We start from the raw sequence: 14,552 nt of genomic DNA, 5'->3' as shown, positions 1-14,552 counted from the left end.
GTCTTAGACTAGCCAAGCACTTATAAGTTCATCGACCTTAGGGTTGGTCCAGCGTTAATGCCTTAGAGCCATTCAATGCTACTATCGATTAGATCTAATCTTCATTTGGCTCGGCGTTCATGACGCTATGACATTTCTAACTCTTAGGTCAGTGTCCCTGACTAGTCAGTGCCTTATACAGGTAATCAACATTCACTAGCATTTAATATGCAATCCATGTCCACATTTATCAATCAACATGCCTCAATAACAATCATGCATGTCATATATACACAAGGTGCAGTTTTCTTACCTCAGGTTCGAGCGAGAAATATTATAAGAACGACTCCTGAGAACGATCGATATTTTGGTTTCTTAGCGGTTACCTAATCACAACCAATTATAACCTCCATTAATGAGAATCAACATGGATAGGGTCTTAACCTAAGCACCACTCTCGGGACCTCGAAACATGCCCACACGGTGAGTAGATTCGATCCTGGGCCTTAAGGATTAAAACCCTAAGTCAAAAACCCTTAAAAACACTCAAAACGGGACTTTGAAGGAACAGAGTAGCGCTACAGCGCTGACCCCTAGCGCCCCAGCGCTATTCTCAGAACCCCCAACACGCCAAAATTCCCCCTGAGTAGCGCTGTAGCGCCCTAAGGTGGGCACTATAGCGCTACCTCCAAACCAGGGACCCCCCTGAAACCTCCTTCTTCATCTCCTTCGATCCTAACTCGATTCCAATGCTTCCAAATCCCATTTTTGATGCCAAATGAACCCAAAAACCATTCTAACATACCCCAAACATCACAACCATAAGAACCCTAGCCAAAACTCCCAACAAAACCAAGATCTCAACCTAGAAATCACAACTGTAAAACAGAACTAAAACAGGGCAAACCAGGGAATTCTATGGTTAGAAACTTACCCAAAGCTCAGCTTATGATGCTCTTCAATGGAGGAACACACTCCCAAACTCCCAAGGCTTACTTCCCAAGCTTGAATCCTCAAGAATGGTTCAGAAATCCCAAAGGAAAATGAAGGAGAAATAGATACGGGAAGGCTCTTGAACTTACTTTGTTTTTCTACCTCCTTCTCAACCAAAATGGTTATATCTATCCTATGGGTGAAATGACCATTATACCCCTAGGTCAATTTAAAGTTTCTAAACGCTCCCAAGGGAAAAATTGGTATTTTCCTCCTATCTCGTTAATCATAATTAACGCTCTCCAATTCCCGCTATTCTCAATAATCTCAAACACCAATAATTCATATCCTGTTGCCCTTTAATTCCCGGCAACGCTCTAATCCTTAAAATCACCCCGAGACTCATCCCGAGCCCCGAACTTAAACCTGTTATGACTAGACCGCTAATCAATAACCAAGATCGTCTCATGCCGAATAGCTCTAACAAACCCACATTATAATGTGGTCTTAACATATATCACTGACATACATACAAATATGCAAGTATACCCTCAACGGGCCAAATTACCATCACACCCCTGTAATTAAAATGTGGACCCACATGCATGCATTTAACATCATATTATAATATAATTCACATATGCATGCATAATATCAGTTAATGGCATAATTAAACAAGTATGGCCCTCTCGGCCTACTAATCCCGCCATTAAACCACATCGGAGAATTCGGGGCATTACAGCGAGCTTGGAACGGTGAACATCTACGACCTTATTATCAATAATGTAGGAAGGGTGTTTTTGTTGTACCCAAGCTTCTTTAATTTTCAGACATTTGTTAATAAAATGTTAAACTTTGCTCTAAAAGTTATTTTCTTTATTTTATGTTGTATTTTTTGCAAACTCTCTTAATTCAATAACCTAAGGTCACACTCATAGGATATTAAGGGGGCATCAGTGGTATACAATCATACCATAAGTTTGAAAAAATAAATAACATAAAATAAAAATGTATGTATCATTAACCAGGCTATAAAAATTATAAGTGTATGGATTAATAACCAAACATGTCAGCTAAGATAGTCTGGTCATAACTAGACTATAACAATTATAAGTGTATGGATTAATAACCAAACACGCAAGCTAAAGCTGTCTGGATATAACCAGAATCGCGAGCTAAGATAGTCTGGTCATAACCAGAATATAAAAATTATAATTGTAAGGATTAGTAACCTAGCACTCGAGCTAAATAAGTTTCGAACAAACTAGCTAAAACTAATCGACAGAAAATTTGAATGTAAATAAACCTACTTTGAATTAAGTCGAGCCCGAGGCTGGAAAATTTTGCAAAAACTTGTTTTGACCTCACAACCTTGAGGAGCTACTCAAGGATTAGAAAAAGTAACTAGAAGAGAAAAATATAACTAAACTACTAAGATTACATGCCATATAAGTACTTTCGAGTGCATGGTAAAAGTAAATTCCGACCTTGAAAATAACGAGGTCGGACATGGATATATCGAGTAAATTATGCATGAATGCATTGAAATTCGAGCTTAAATCCAACAAATGTGTTTGTACGAATAAACAAACATAAAAGCAAGCCTTTAGTATAACATGCTTGAAATATTTTGACTCTGAAATGTAAAGAAAAAATATTAAAGCAAAAGCTAAACGTAAAATCAAATGCATAAAGGTTTTTGAGCAAGAAAATCAAATGCATAAAAATTAAAATTACAGTAAATAATAATAAAATAGCCCAAGAACGAGCTATGTATTGTCTTTGCCCCAAGGGCATATATATATATAAAAAAAAAAGTATTACAAAAATCTTAATGGGACGCAGCCCATGACCTCACTTTTATAAAGCAGGCACATCCCCATCAGCAGGATTAGACTTCTCCATTGCCATCAGCGTTGTTGGCCCAGATTCGGTACATGGCCATATCAACAGCATGACCCTTTTTCTGCTTAAACTCCTCGAGGAGGCGAGCCTTCTCACCCTCAATTATATCAAAGGTGGCCTTCTTCTCCTCCTCGAGCTTGGCATTTAGCTCCTGAAGTTCCTTGATTCTGGAGTCTCTCTCCTTGATTTCAGAATCCTTGGCCTTCAGTTTTGACTCGATCTCAGACCTCGTCGACTTCGCAGCCTTGAGCTCGTCAGCGAGCTTTAACTGGAGATTCTTTGCCTCTTGAGCATAGGCCCGGCTCAAGTAAATACTATTGTTCAACTTAAAATTCAATTAAGCAAACGCAGCAAAAGCCTGTACACATAAACAAAAATGGGTTATTAAACATACAAGATAAGCAGTTATTCATATAAGCGGCACTACAGAATAAAAGGATTTATCAAGGTGAAGAGGTCGCTGCCCTTGTCATAAAGGGTGTTATTGTCTCAGCAGGTGGTGAGGAACTTCCATTGAGGGGCACCAAGGTTGTTGAAACTTTGGCCAACTCGTGATAATACATCCGAGCACAGACTGGCTCCATGTGTTCCCACAGCGTTGTCGATCACATACTCAGGGGCGTGGGTCGAAACCAACAACAAGCATTCCCGTGTGGGAACCTACTTCTTTGGAGCCGGAGCAGTCTATTGAGAAGTTTGGATTGCAAGGGGAGATAGGGGAAGTGAGATCTCGGTGGATACTCTGACCTCGGGTTTGGATCAGCGGGTAGGCTCGGGCCATGAGTGTCCGAGACAGGAGGTGTTGCCTCGGATTTTTTTAAAACTTTGTAGGGGTGCCTCGCTCTCTGCGATGCCCTCGGACGTTTACTTTGCTTAGCTCCCAAGAGGCAGTTGAGCACATTATCTAAATCAAACTCCATGTCTCCTGCACATACACAATTTACACATTAGTGATCGAGCCTAAACATCATAAAGAAACAAGGCAAAAGTCAAAAGAAACCTAACTGGTACTCTCCCCCGAGCTTATGCTCGGCGACCAAGTAATCCCCCTATCTTCAGAGGATGTTGGGGGAGTCCCCTCCCTATATATGGGGGATAGCCTCAAAAGGTCACTATAGACATTGGTCTCATATTGAACAGCGACCCCATCCCAAACTTCGTTTAAACTACACATAGTTTGGAATTTTCCTAACCAGCTATCAAAATTATGGACCCTCTCATCTACCCAAGACCAAGCATGGAAGTTGTCCCTAGGATCCGGGAATAGGATCAGAGTGTCGGGTTTGTGCTTAAGCAACAAAGGAGACCATATGGCGAGCTAAGTATAACATTACCTCCGCCACCTGAGCTCGAGGCCTCGTCTTTGGCTTCATTCCCCGAGGTGGGCTTGTCGTGACGACGAGCCACAGAAGGACGAACCCGTAAGCTTGACGACCTCCGTCTTTGGGGGAGCTCCTCAGTGGGAAGTGGCATGTGCTCCCACTTAAGGTACTTGTGGTATACATAGTCGTCTGTCGACTGGTCTTGTTCCAGGAGGTCATAGGCTAGAAGTCGTTCTTCATGGAGAAGATAAGATAGGGAGCGCCAACCATACGGCAATTGGAGCAGAGTTGTCTTGTGCTCCGCCATTGACTTTGAAGGATTAGGACGTTGATAGTTGGCTGAAGAAATGGATACGTGTTATTATTACAAGCCCAGTCATTAAATGAACAAGAAAGGAATAAGTACAAGTACTTACAGATGCGCTGGAATGAGTAGACTTTGGAGGGAGCGAGACCATCCATCCAGAAGAAGGCTAGCTTGAAGTTTGGAGGATGGTTTGGCATATCCTTAAAGATCTTCTTCTCCTTCGGATAGCTCGACAAGTAGTAGAAGCCATCCCCTCCCCGAGCTCGGGAGAGGTTTCTTTTTAGACAAAAGAGATACAGAATCTCTTGTGGTGAGGGTCCTTCCCACTTTAACTCGTGGTACAGGGACTTGAGGGCAGACAGAACCCTATAAGAATTGGTCTGTAGTTAGAATGGGGCGATCCCAACAAAATCCTTATAAAAATAGGATTTCAAGGGCAGTAGGGCCCCTGCCTTCATATGCTCGCGACTCCAGGCCGCGAGCTTAATCTTGCTGTCGGGTTTCCCATCACCTGGGGTGTAACAGCTCCACTCGTTCAAAGTTGCAGGTTGACACATCAGCGTGCCAGAGAGCTTCCAGCCGTGGCAAACTAGAATGTCAAACATTTGGCCTGTTGAGGTAACCGAGCTCCAATAATGTTCCGCCTCAAAAAAACCTTCTTGCAGGGTCAGAATAGATGTCGCTCGAGAAGTAGAAGGGTGATCTAAAAGGTCCTCCATCAGCGAAAAGGAAAGCGCACCAGGCTCGTAAGCAACGGTGACTTTGAGTTTGGGATCGAGCAAGATAGCTCTGATCTCGGGGTCCGGATTTGGATAAATCTCGACCCAGAGTTTTTTCCTTTTTCTTTCCTCGACCTCGTTAATCTGACGTCGAAAATGGGCTCAAATGTCCTCTTGTTCGCACCTCGCGCGGTGCTCGCATATCAGTCACTGGTTCTGAGTGAATGGAGACTCGGGACTGGGAGTTGATGGAGAATAAGGAATTGCGAGCACTAACCCCCACTGATTCTCAGAGTTCTGCAACATCTAGTAAGAAAGAAAAAGGCGAGGATTAGGCTTACAAGAAATCAGAGTATAGTTTTAGTGATTCGAGCTCGAAGGCCCGAGATCATAAAGTAAGCTCGATCGAGACTGATGTCTCGAAAGGAAATATCGAATTTGATGAGGAACCCCGAATTATTGTAAAGTTCGGGCTTCAAGCGTGTACTTGACGCGAGGGTGGGAAAGTATGGATTCATTTTAAGAATCCCAGATTTTCAGGGGTAAAGTTGACGATTACCCAAAAAGGTGATAATTTCAGGATTTGTGCAATTAAAATCCCTAATTCAGAACCCCATTTCTTGGCTTACATGATACATTACCCATAATCTAAAAAAACCCTATGTTTGTATTTTTTACACTAAATCTGGGTTTCAGAACTGTGTTATTAAAAAACTTTGAATTGAAAGTTTATGAAGTATTATTTACACAATGTGGCTAAGACTACTAATATCATTATACGACTAGTGAAAAACTAGTAAACATACTCACAATGTAGAAGAAACACAAAAATGCATGAAGAAATAAAAATACGAGAGTCAAGAACAAGAAACTTACACACAGAGGCTTGCGAATACAGTGAAATCGACGACTGGAGGAGTGGTTGCAAGAATGATCTCACGGAGTCGAAAATGCTAGGGTTGTTGTGTCTTCTCAATTTAGAGAACATGCAAGGAGGAGAAAAGAATTTTTGGATCTGGTTATTTCTTTCTCTCTGAAGCTTGAAACATAAAAGTGAAGAGGAGGATGATCATGCAGTTCTATATATAAAAATGTCCCAAAAGTAGGTCAAGGGTCGAGCTAATCTGGGCATTTGGCTGAATTTGGTATACGATCAGACAGTCGGGTGCAAACGTGATGATGGTGGCAAAAAGCTGAAATGTGAAAAGACGTGGGCGTGTTGGAAAAAGTACTCGAGTACTTTTGTTGTGCAACTCGTGGCTGACGCGTGTCCACACTTGAGTGTGGTAGGTGGCTTAATTTTTGCAAATGGCAATTCAAAAGTTTCCTTCTCATAGGATTCGAAATGATACTTTTGAGGGGGCAAAATGTACACCCAGATTTCAAGAATGGAGATTTCGATCTCGAAACTCAAGCTCGTAAGGTGTAAGCTCGAGATAAGCATACTTTTCATGTAAATCAGTATTTATGAGAAAGTCAAGGATAGTCTCGCTAAACAATAAATGTGACAACATTGGAATTGGTGAGCTCGGAAACTACGTGGTCTCGGAGGAGTTTCGAGGTTATAAGTCAGGCTTGAAACCACAATGACAATAGTTTAGTACTTGTATAAATCTCCTGACTTATTTCCTACCATCAGACAAGATGGTTCGAGCTCGAGAGTTGTGAGCTCAGAAAGGATGATCTTGACAACATTACTCGGTGAGAGCATAAGCGAACCGAGGTGTTAGGTTCGCAATGGATGAATGGTCTCGAAGGCGTGAAAGTGTAATGTCCCAGCTCGTAAGCTGTGTGTGAACGTGTTTATTATTGTAAAATCCCTATGTTTAAGGGATCAGGTGTAATCTATTATTAAATCCCAAATATCATGGGATATATACGCGTACGTAGTAACTGTATGCATTTAATTGCATTTACATAATTGATTTGTATCATAACTCCCCAAAATCTGTGGGGAGATATTCGTTGAACCACTCTATAAATAGAATGGAACAGTTCATTTGTGGGAACGGAGGAATTTGTATTGGGAAGACTCTATAAAATTGCTTCCAGAAAGCTTTGAGAGAATTCCAACAAGTGTATAACACAGACTCGTGGACTAGGCAGATTTTAACTGCTGAACCACATAAAAAAATCATGTCTATATTGTTTGTTTCCTCTGGTATTTTTGTTTAATTGCTCTTCATTTCTAAGTTGACGAAAAACGGCGTCAACAATTTGTAATGTTGGCCCGTTAAGGGTATAATTGTAATTATGTGTGTTAAATGATCGGGACCACATTATTATGTGGATATATTTGCGATATTCGACTTGAGGCGATCTTAGTGAACGCATCAGCGAAATAGTCACATCGGTGTCAAATACCCATCTCAGGGTGAGCCTAGGGGTATTTTGGGAACGTAGTGATTATTCGGGGTTTATTGGGTAATGGGTAGTTATTTTGTGATTAAATGGAAATTTATAGGACAATTTGACGATTAGCGGGAAATATGGCAATGACGGGTTTTCCCTTGGAGGCTTTAAAGGGCTAAGGATAAGACTAGGGGCGTTTGAGTCTTTTTCCCTAAACTTTAGATGGACCTAGGCTGTAGAACCTTGAGGAAGCAAAAATAGAGGAAACACTTTCAACTCAGCTTCTCTCTCTCTCTCTCGTTAGTTCTCCCTCTCACTCTCTCTCAAAGGTGGGTTGGAGTCTTGGAAAATTGAAGGGGAACGATTGAGATTTCTAAGGATTGAAGTTGGGATTGGGATTGGGATCAAGAGGCAAGCTGGGGTCGAAATCATTGCTGAGGTAAGGTTTAAAACCTTTTTTCTTGGTGAATTTATGTGATTAAGTTAGGTTTCGGCTAAGTTTAGTGTTAGCTTTGGTTGTTGAGTTGGGCAAGGATTTGTGATTAGTTTTTTGGATAATTGTGATGCCCATGTTGTGCTGTTAAGAGTCCTAGACTCAATTCTGGCTTTAGTACATATTTAAGTTGAATTATAGTGATTTCAGCTCGAGTAAATGCAGGAAGAAAGCTAGGGGATTCTTGGTTCGCGGGGTCGCACCACGGCGCTACTCTTGAGCGCCGCAGCCCACATGAACTCAGAGGCCTAAGGGGGTTTGCTGAATCGCCTTAACGTCACAGTGCATGTCCATGGAAATGCCTAGGAATGCTCTCTTACTTGTAGAGGGTCGCGAGACTTCTGAGGAGCATCGCGGCTCAAATAGAGAGTGTTGGCCAAGTATGGTTTTTAAGCTCGGGAACTCAAACTTAGGGCTCGGGAAGGATTCCACTACCCAGTTTAGTAGAATTCGAGGTCCTGGGGGCTAGAACTAGATTCAGAAGTCTTTATTTACCTGAGATTGATGGAGGCTCCATATTATTGTGACATAGGGCTCATCCAGGCATTTGACGGGGATTGTATCTAGGTCGCTTACCCAGAGCTTTCGGAGTTCAGGTAAGAAAACTGACTGCGCACATAGAGCAGAGCATGGCTCGATTATCTGTGCTTGTATTGTGCTTAGTGTTATGTGTAAATGTTTGTAACTATTATGTCATATATGTGTTTGTGACTGAGCGGGAAGGGCCGGGATCGGCAATAGGCATGTTGAATGTCGGCCGCCATGGCAAGGCCATCTAAGGGTGTTGTACTCACCCACTCGGTTAGGACCGTGAACTTGATGCCTGGTAACCCACCTTGACCAGCTTAGGCCACTGTTGTGAATTTTAATGGTAACATGTGGATTGTTTGTTGTGTTTGATTGGTTATGCACTTATTGAAATGAATTATTATATGCTATGCTAGTTAAGTTTTCTTGTTGGGTCTTGGCTCACGGATGCTCTATGCAGGTAAGTGCAAGGAAAAGGCCAACCAACCATGAGTTGGAGGGCATGGAGTGGTGTGTACATGTTTGGCTTACCTGGCCGCCACAGTTGGGGTACTTTTGAGGAGCACAGTGTAATGTCTTATTTTGTCGCCTAGGTCGACTGTACAGTGACTTTTGAGTTGTAAACACGTCTTAAACAACATTTTGGGATCCAAATGTAACTCTTTTATGATCTTAATGATAGTTTAAACCTTTTATATGGAAGTTTTATTAAATGAGTATTTGCTTTAATTTAATTACACTTTTTGGTCTAACACTTCGATTAGTGAGTCAAATGCACTTTTTAAAACCACATGGTAACGACTCTAGGGTAGTAGGGCGTTATAGTAACCGTCTTAAACTATGTTGGGATTCCATGTATTGAAGTCAAATTCTTTTAATGAAATGGTTGACTTTTGACAAAAAAATTTAATACCTAAACTTGTGGTTAGTTTTCATTACACGGTTTAAGTCCAAATGACTCGTTTAGCGAGTTAAACACTATTTAATTACAAAGTGTAACGGTCTTGGATTAGGAGGACGTTACAGTTTTCTAAAGTTTTAAAGGGACTTAGTGATTAAGTTTTCTTAAGCTTTTACAGATGCAGAGAAAGAAAATATATTGTATCTTTTCTCTAAGCTTGAAAAATCAATTTCAGAACTAATTCCAACATGTCCACACACGTCTTGAGATGTAGAGAGCACTTTGGAAGATCGTGGTCTGAGTACCTACTTTTTGCTTGGATTGGATGTTCGTTAATTAAATACTAAAAGATTGCAAGGGCTCTTGATAGACTTTAACTGGTATGTTCTTCTTCGTATTTGTTTTGATTAGGTAAAATTACACATTGCACTGTAAATTTTAAAATTTTGAAAAATGTGGAATTTTACAAAAATTACATAAATACGTAAACACTTTTGTAACTGTCTGTTACAATTTTCTATTTAGTATGTTAATATTGTTTACAAAATTGTAACATATGTTACAAACTTGTAAACTTTAGTTACAAATTTGTAAACTTTGGTTACAACAAAACTATATTGTTGCAAATCAGTTTACCAGGAAAAAAAATAAGACTTTGTATTTAGATTATGCCCCTCCGTATTTTTGTAACTTTTTTCCAAATTTCGTATTTTGAGTATTTTTTTTAAAATCTTAGGTATTTTTGTAAATTTATCTTTTGAATAATGTATGTATATTAATGGATCCGTTATTTAAAATTTGTTTAAATAAAATTTTTGAAATCTCCCGGGCCCACCACCCCGTGCATTCCACTGCGCACATGGTAAACTTGTTACCAACATGCAATTAAGCTCCTCATATATAATTTTTTGAATAATATTTTATGGAAAAGTGGAAATCTTAAATTCATCATTTTGCTTAGGGTAAATACTATTTTGGCCCCTATATTTTGCAAAAGTTACTGTTCGGACCCTCTATTTTGTTAAATAACAATACGGACCCTGCATTTTTCAAAATAGAACATAATAATACCCTTAGCGTTATTTTGGTCAATTTTTTTTAAATACGACTAAAATGCTCCTATATTTATCAATTATTTAATTTAATAATATAAAAAATAAATTAAAATGAAATAAAATTTAAAAATAATATTTTTAATTTTTAAATAATATATTTAAATTAATTAAAATGTATAATTAATTTTAATAAATAAAAATTCAATATAATCCTAAACTTACAAAACTTAAATTTAAATCAAATGAACAAAAACAAAGCAAACTAAAAAAAAAATATTTACACTAAAACTGATTGGTATAGTATCTAAATTTTATTTTATCATTTTAAAAACTTGAAAATAGTGGGACCTACAAGAATAATTGATTGGTAAGATGGTTTTGAAAATAAAATTCAAATCAGCATTCTAATTTGGTGTTTTAAAATCAAAAACAATAAAATCATGTTTTCTCTGATTCAAAATCATTGAATCCTAAAATCGTATAAACCTATCACTTTTTTATATTTTCAAATTCCCTACCAATCACATATTCAGTTTTTTAAAACTCAAAAACATTTTTTAGATACTGAACCAATTATATTTTCAAAAACATGTTTTGAAACTATAAATTCATATTTTTATTTCAGAAACACACTTTTGAAAATGCAGTTTTCCAATCGCAAACCAATCAGGCCCTAATTTTCCTTAAAACTTTTTTTTCCTACTTCTTCTTTGTATTGTTTTTGTTACCTCATTCTTGCATCCCAATCCCAGATCTGGAAAATGAAGGGAGGAGTAGAGATGCTTCAACCTGGGTTAACTCAGAGCTTCTACGATCTTTGGTCTTCATCGTTGTTGAGGACGATGCTGTAGGCTAGGTTGAAACGATGTGGCTGAAAGATCAAAGAGGCTTCAACCTGGTTCTGAACGACACAACAAATCCAAGCTTCGAAGAGGCTTTGACCTAGGAGGGGTTTTGCGACAGAGTATGGGTTAGCTTCACGGGCGATTGTGCTTCGCATCAAAAGGCTTTGCCAAATTTCTCCTAGCTCTCCACAGTGACCAATGGGATCCGACCCCACTCTAGATCACTCCCAATGAGATCCAGTCCCGATGAGTAGAAACCACCAGCAATGAGGTCCAGTCCCGACGAGTAGAAACCACAAGCAACTCAATCCTACTGTAGCTCCTTAGCAAACTCTGACTTATCTAGTTTTGATTTGTTATTCTGAGATTGAATCTTAGTGTTAATTTGATATTGATTGTGCATTTTATTTTTTTGAGATTGATTGTGTATTTAATATGAAAGTTCTTCTAATCTGGGTTTTGTATGAATGTGTTTTGGGGTTTTGAATTCTTGGTTTGAGTCAGATTTGACTATGAGTTCTGGACTGTGGGGTTTTGTGGTTTAGTTTATAATTTTGTATTGTTGATGTCTCGTTTTGATGGTGACGAAGAACATAAGCAAAGAAAAAATGGAAAGAAAGTTTTTTTTTATTTTAGGATAGAGATTGATTTAATTTTGATTCTGTTTAAGTTTTAATTTGCTACTTTAATGTTCTATAAATTTTTGCTTTTTATTTTGTAATATAAATATTACATTTTGGTTTTATTAAATTATTTTTATTATTTCAAATATAGAAAATACATTAAATATTTTTTTTAAATCAAATTAAAATATGGGGGCAATTTAGCCATATTTTAAAAAATAGTTAGACCAAAATTGTAATGTCTCAAATCAGTTAATAAGGCTTAGTGTCTTGATTAGCGTGTCGGAAGGGCAATAATTGATTTAATTATGTTATGACGTGATTAATTACGATATATGTGTATCAATATGTGATTAATTGGATTAAATATGATTGTATGACTAGGTATGCATGTTTAGGTGAATTAAATATGCATGTGGGTCCGTTCTTGTTAATAAGGGCATATTTGTAATTTTGGTCCATTGAGGGCGTAGATGTGATTATGTGTGTGTTATGACTGAGACCACAATATTGTGGAGATATTTTTGTGATGTGTGATCTGAGATGGTTCTAGGGAATGGAATAGCGGATGTTATCCAGATTTCCGGATAGCGTTTAGATGGATAGCCTCGGGGAAGCAGAATTATCAAAGTCTTTCACGAAGGGTGACCAAGGCTCGCGGATGGACAGAAAGGCTTCGCCTCTCCCGTTTAGTGTCTAGCACACTCTTTCAAGCAGCCGCGACCCGGAAGCTCGTCAATTCTCCCGGACTCCCGAAGGGATATCCTTCGGGGAAGGTCCTTCCAGGAGAAGCTCTTCAGGTTACCTTCGCGGATACAGTTCCGTGCCTTGCACGGAAGAAGACCAAGGGGTCGAGTCACGGAGGAGGCACAGTTGGAATGATACTCACCTGACACAGGGTCCCGCCTGACAGGTCGAGGCCGCACACATCCCAGCACGCCTAAAAGTGCCTTTTCGCCTACTGTTCCGCTGACAGCCTGGAAAAGACAGCTGCCTTTTGACATTCCCCATATTTTCATGTAATTATACCTACGTAGAGCCTTGTAGCCATGCTACTAGGGTAATTGTATCCTCTATTTACGGCTGGTGTAATTAAGACTCATGGGGGCAGAGTAAAACCCTAATCCAAAACCCTAGCTATAAAGACCTCCTCATTTTACGATAGGAGAGAGGCCAAGAAATTACATAGCAAGAACTCTGCCAAAATCTCTCTAGCTTCATATTCCTCAAGAGAACCCGAGAGAAACATTGTGAGTTTGTGAGGTTCTTGTACACCAGCCATCTTACTGTAATTCCCTACAAGTATAATAACATCGACTCGTGGACTAGGGCTCGTTAACGCCTGAACCACGTAAAAAACATGTTTGTCTATTTATATTTCTGCACTTCTACAGTTCTTATCTTTTTATTATTTTGTTTGTATTCGTTTCCGAAAAACTCGGTAAACATTTTGGTGCTTTCATTGAGAGCTGTAGGGAGTTGTTACTCAGCTCTTTTTCTGTGTACGTTTTTTGTATTCACTCCGTACTGAAAAGATGGTGACTACGAGAAAATCCGCGGTTGACAAGAATGCTAGGGTCAACCCCGATACTATGATGGAAGATGCGGTACAAAACGAACCCTCGGCAGCCCAGACCGAAGGAGAAAGTACCCACGACTCAGACTACCAAGGTGAAGACCCGACATCCCGCCAGGATCGGGTCAGTACTGAAGATACGACATACTTAGAAAACGAAGAAGAGTATGTCCGAGACGGTTACTACAAAGACGGCTACTACTACGAGAAGGATCCAGAACTGGTCCAAGTAGCCGAAGAACTGGTGGCCACTAAGGCCAAGCTTGCTGAGCAGGAGCGCGTCTCCGAAAAAATGCAGCGCATGATGGAGCGCCTCCAAAGCAAGTTCGGAGATCTAGGCGACTCGGACGAGGACGCCTCTGTTTTAGGTGGTGCTGATGCCACCATGCCGGATCCAGCCGCTGCTGGACCATCCAAAGCCGCCCCTAACAAGGGCAAAGAAAAAGTTGGGGAGCCTGTGCGCGCTAACGCCCCTGCACCTCCTAAAGGCGTGAATCACCAGGCCGACTGCCCCCCCCCCCCCCCCCCGCGCGCAGAAGGTCTCTGGCGCTCCTAAGCCCAGACGTCCTTCAGCCCCAAGGGGGCACTCTGTGCCTAAAGGGCTCGGTGCTAAGGCACCCAGGCCTAGGGGAAGGAACAACCGCCCCAGTGATTCCATCAACCAGGACGGTCGGGCTGCAGACACGCACTCCGAAGATAGCTGGTCCACGGTGGACCTAAGAAGAAGGTTGGAGGCCAAGTATGAAAAGGCCAAAGGAGAAAAGGCCCGGCCTCGCGGAGATGACCTGCGAAATCATCTCAACGACAAGCTCCGGGGTCGCGACCTCCCGGAGAGCGATACAAAGAGGCTCGAGGAACAGATCGCTGCCTTGGCCAAGCTGGTCCAGAAGCAAAGTGGGGCCCTGTCAGACTCTGAGGAGGAAGACCCGGAACCATGTATTCGGAGGATCGCGGAAACGCCCCTCCCGGAGAACTTCAAAATGCCTCATATAGAATTATATGAGGGGAGGACAG

This window comes from Humulus lupulus, chromosome 3, assembly GCF_963169125.1.
Source record: "Humulus lupulus chromosome 3, drHumLupu1.1, whole genome shotgun sequence".
NCBI classification, from domain to species: Eukaryota; Viridiplantae; Streptophyta; class Magnoliopsida; order Rosales; family Cannabaceae; genus Humulus; species Humulus lupulus.
Note: the sequence above shows the minus strand (reverse complement) of the source record.